Source organism: Bos grunniens, chromosome 14 (assembly GCF_055505025.1).
Source record: "Bos grunniens cultivar Pamir isolate PY7600 chromosome 14, Bosgru_T2T1.0, whole genome shotgun sequence".
NCBI classification, from domain to species: Eukaryota; Metazoa; Chordata; class Mammalia; order Artiodactyla; family Bovidae; genus Bos; species Bos grunniens.
The window spans coordinates 41,184,995-41,190,206 of NC_141178.1; the positions used below are offsets into that span (position 1 = coordinate 41,184,995).

A 5,212-nucleotide genomic window follows, 5' to 3' on the forward strand; every position below is an offset into this window, starting at 1 on the left:
CAGAGTTTAAAGTGGAGGTTACCTTGGAGAAAAGTGAAGAGATAGCTAATTAAGCATCTTTCAGATCTGCATAAGGTACTTTCAAGGCCTGTGTTTTGTGTTGTGTTTGAGAATTTCTAGGGGAGAGACCTTCTGTTGTCAGGAAATTTCAAGATAAGCCAGGGGGTGGGAGCATCTGTTATTCAAGAGGCCTGAGTGTAATAGAACTACCCCACATGAGCCAAGGGCAGGAGTGTGTTAATTGCCATGGGAAATAATTTAGAAGGATGAATGTAGTAGGTCAAGTGGTCGAAATCAGTAGATAGGGTAGGTTTGTGGGACTCACAATGGAGCCCTGCCACATAATCTACAGTAGAGTCTGTAAATGTTTACAGCAGAGTTGGTGGCTTGACCCTGGGGTAACCCAGAGTAGAAAAGAAGTCAGAAAGGTGCAGGAATTGGACTACCAATGCCCAGTCCCTGGAAATTAGCTGACATTTTGCAAGGCTGAACAATGTCTGCATGCTTCCTATGTAAATCTGTAGAACTCACTTGGCTTTCTGGGTTACACATTTATACAATCTTAATTTCACAAATAAATGTAAAATTAAAAAACTTATCTCAGTGCAACAATTTTAAAAAGGCTAATCATGTCAGAGTTGAAAAAGGGGAATGAAATGTTAAGGGCTGGCTTTCATTTGGGTGAAATCCACAGACTCCAAAAGTCTGTTGACTATTTTATTGTGGCTTGTGGGTAAATTCCATAATATCAAATGTGTGTGTCAATACATATTCTGAAGACAAAATCTGTTTGTGTGGGATGTTGTTTTGGAATAATCTGTTATGTTACACTGTCACTTGAGGTGGAGAAAAAATTGAGAATAAATTTAAGTAAACATTTCAAGTATAACTGTTAAAACTTTGTTTTATAAATGTTATATGCACTATTGTAAAGTTTTAAAATGGATACCTTTTGCTTTTTCACTATAATTCCCTTTAGAGCTCTCTACTGCTAAATTTTTAAATACTTCTTTTCTTCATTCTAGAGGATAAATGAGAATGGGGGGCCAGAACAAAGAAAATCAGTTTTCTTGTAAGCAAAGATATTTTTTATATTACTTCATTAAATATAATCATTGCCATCCTAGCAAATGTAAAATTAGAGGCAAAGAAAAAGATAATTTTGTTTTTTCCCTCAACTTAGTGTTTGTCCAAATATTGTAGAACTATATATTTTTTTCCCTGAAGGGGTAAATAACTTTTATTAGCTTATAGTAATTGGCCTACTTGTTTGTTTTTGTTTTTAATATATAGATTAGAGTATGCATATTGCTGAATGGCTTTTGGAGCAATCTTTCAGATCTTTCAGTTGAGATCCATTGGTGGGTCAGGAAATCAGTTCAGAAAACCTTCAATAAGCATTTTTAAAATACCTAGAAATAATAAAAATACCTAGAAACCAAAAGCATTAGCCATATGTGCATGTGGGGTGTGTGTGTGTGTGTGTGTGTGTGTGTAAGTATTGGGTTGTAAAATAAAGAGTATTTCTTACTGCGGGCTGAAACAGCAAAAAATATTTCTTAAATAGTTTGTAAAAACTATTTTAGAGAATTACCTAAAATGTGATAGCTGAAATAATTGAACAACCTTCCTATGATGAAAGAGATAGTAAATGATAATTGAACTGAACACTCAGATTAACAAATTTGGTTACAGCGGGACCAAACAGGAAAATTGGATTCAAGATGGTTCTCCTATATTTTTTCTGGAGTCATTGGAAACCTCTTTTATTCCATAAATAGCTTAACCTAAAACACTAGATTCATATATTTTCAGAACATTTCAGAAATATAAATATCATCAAACCTTTGTGGGTTATATTTTGATGAAATATAAATATTTCAATACGTTGTTTTTCTTAGTTTTCTACTTTATATGGACAGGATTCATCAGAAAACATCTCTAATATCTCTTTTACAGATGGGTTTCCTGAACCAACCAAATCTAAAATGTATTCCATAAATATGTCACAATATTTTCTTTTTATAACACTTATCATTACCCTGAATTAGCTTGCATAATAAAAATATTTGTTTTCTTCTTCATTTTCCTACCTAAAACCCAATCTAATAGAAACTAGTTTCCTAACTAAAACTCAATCTAAAACCCACCCATCCATCTTTCTACAAGGTAAACTCCACAAAGGAAAGTCTTTGCCTCTCTTGTTCACTGCTTGCCTCAGAAAAGTGTCTGACACAAAGTCATTCTTCAACGAATACTTATTGGTTGTGGGTTAGTTGTTCAGTTGTCTCTGACTCTTGGCAACCCCATAGTGGGTAGCCCATCAGGCTCTTCCATCCATGGGATTTTCCAGGCAAGAATACTGGAGTGGATTTCTACTTCCTTCTCCAGAGGATCTTCCTGACCCAGGGATCGAACCCAGGTATCCCGCATTGCAGGCAAATTCTTTACCATATGAGCCATGAGGGAAACCTATTGACTGAGTTACCAGTAAAACACTTATTGACTAGATGACTGATTTAAGAAATGAAGACAAAAGCTGCCTACTGCTTTATAAAAACTTTCTAAGAGTGGAAATCAGAACTTCTATAGCAATATACCATTCATAATGATTTTGAGGGGTCTGCTTTGTCTTCATAGACTTCATATTTTCTTTATGAGTAGGAGTGTTTGGATTCTAAACCTTGACTAACTTGGAATAATCAGGAAAAAAAAAAAAAAACTTATTACCAACTCCAACCAGCAATCACATTTAAAACTGGAATCAACAATTTTTAAGAAGCAATGTAAATACAATTTGTAACTAAGGTTGCTATGTTACTATATCACTCTGTGTCCATCTGCTATTTAGGGGTCAATATGAGCCCATTGTGCATTAAAATCTGTAAAATATACTCCCAAGAATTCTATTTTTCAGGCAGCAAATTAAGAGGAGTGGATGATAACTATCTCTATTATAGGCTGGGAAACTAATATATCCGCCTGAGTGCACTTATTTGAATGGAAAATAGGTGGATATAATGTATACTGAAAAGAAATATGATAAAGCCTTTGTTAACAGGCAGCTGACCCTATGTTGAAGGTTAAGTATTTAATACTTCAAAACTAATATTATTGGGCATAAATTTTGCCTCTAAGTGGTAATTAAATTTAGTCCTCAAAAATTTGGAGAGGTAAGACATTTAAATTAATAGATGAGTTTTTAGCAAAACTGTAGCACTGAGACCACATTTGTTTTGTACCTACCCTATTTAAAATATTACTGCGATGAGAAAACCATTATTTGAAATACAGTATTTGGCAGATAGATACTGCAATATATATGTTACATCTCTCTAACATACCATTCAATCCTAAAGGAAATCACATCTGAATAATCTTTAGAAGGACTGATGCTGAAGCTGAAGCTCCAATACTTTGGCCACCTGACGGGAAGAGATGACTCATTGGAAAAGATCCTGATGCTGGGAATGATTGAGGGGAGGAGGAGAAGGGGATGACAAAGGATGAGATGGTTGGATGGCATAACCGAGTCAATGGACTTGAGTTGGAGAAGGCTCTGGGAGTTAGTGACGGACAGGAAGTCCTGAAGTGCTGCAGTCCATGGCGTCGCAAAAAGTTGGACATGACTGAGTGACTGAACTGAGCTGAACACATGCTAGCAAAGTAATGCCCCAAATTCTTGCCCACAGTAGTAGTAGTAGTTTATAATAGTCATGTGAACTAAATTTGTCCATTTTAGTTCACTGATTCTTAAAACGTCAGTGTTCACTCTTGCTATCTCCTGTTTGACTACTTCCAATTTGCCTCGATTCATGGACCTAAAATTCCAGGTTCCTATGCAATCTTGTTCTTTACAGCATTGGACTTCTAAAACTAGGTACAATTAATAACTTTCAAGTTGAAATTCAGTTTATTTATACACATCCTCCACCAAGTTCTCATCAAGTACTTTGTTTGTTATGTTAGAGCAGATGTAGCAAACAGAAAGAGGAAGTATGTCAAATCAAACAGTTTATTATTTGACCTTGTGGATAATCCAGAGAAGCATGTACAGTGTTTAAATTCTGAGGCTTAAGGTAAATATTTCAGAAAGACTCTCTACTTTGTTGATTGGTAAAATGCACCACAGAATATAATTTCCTCACTATTTGGTTAAATGTAAAGAAATATGGAACTTTTTGAAAAGAATTGCTTGTCTGGTAAAGATGGAAGGTCTACTGAAATAGGCATTAAAAAATAGATTGTGCTAGCTTTGGCAGCACATATGCTAAAATTGGAATGATGCAGAGAAGATTAACATGGCCCTGTACAGGATGACATGTACATTTGTGAAGGATTCCATATTTTTGGTATATTTATAGGTTGTTAAGAGAATTGATCTTTCTCATCACAATAAAATATTTTTTTCTTTTTTTGTAATGATGAGATTATGGATCTGTATAAGACGATGTTAAACTTGTAGTAATCATATCATGATATATGTAAGTCAAATCATTATGCTATACACCTTAAACTTATACAGTGCTGTACATCCAGTGCATCTCAATGAAACTGGAAAAAAATAGATTATGCCATTAAAGCATGAAATTGAAAGATAATAATAAGAATAGCAACAAAATAAGGTTAGTTTATTTTTTTGCATCCTGAGTAAGTGTCAGTTTCTGAATCAGGTTCTTTCTCACAAAAGCCTTAGGAAGCACTGGGTTAGCCAAAATTTTGTTCAGGTTTGGTCCACCGGCTAAGTTTGAAAGTGTTGGGAAGTAAGAAAGAATATTTCTGATAAATGCAGTGTCTTACTTTATGAAAACATGAAAACATTTAAACAGTGACTTTTATTAAAACATAATTTAAAAAATTAAGAGCACTGCTTTGGTGTTTTAATTCCACTGTGTCAATTTTGATTTCCCTCAAACAGTAGAGATTGAAGTCTTCAAAGGGATCCCACAAGGGTGTCTGTGCTAAACTGCCATTTCCAAAAGATCACAACTGATGCTCACAAGTTATTCTCACAAGTATCATATACAACAAATATAAGCTTTGCAATATACAATTTGAGGAAGATTAGTGAAGCCAAGGAGCCACAACTGTCACACTCACAGGATGGTAGTGTTAGTTTCTCAGTGGTGTCCAACTCTTTGGGACCCCACGGACTGGACTGTAACCCACCGGGTTCCTCTGTCCATGGAATTCTCTGAGCAAGAATGCTGGA

General features: G+C 35.0%; 1 non-coding gene across 1 annotated transcript; it reads left to right on the forward strand.

The window, feature by feature from the left end:
• The first annotated feature begins 4,246 nt into the window (after positions 1 to 4,246).
• Positions 4,247 to 4,351, forward strand: LOC147359325 (U6 spliceosomal RNA). The gene has a single exon (XR_015141391.1). It is a non-coding gene; the product is annotated as a U6 spliceosomal RNA (small nuclear RNA).
• The last annotated feature ends 861 nt before the right edge of the window (positions 4,352 to 5,212 follow it).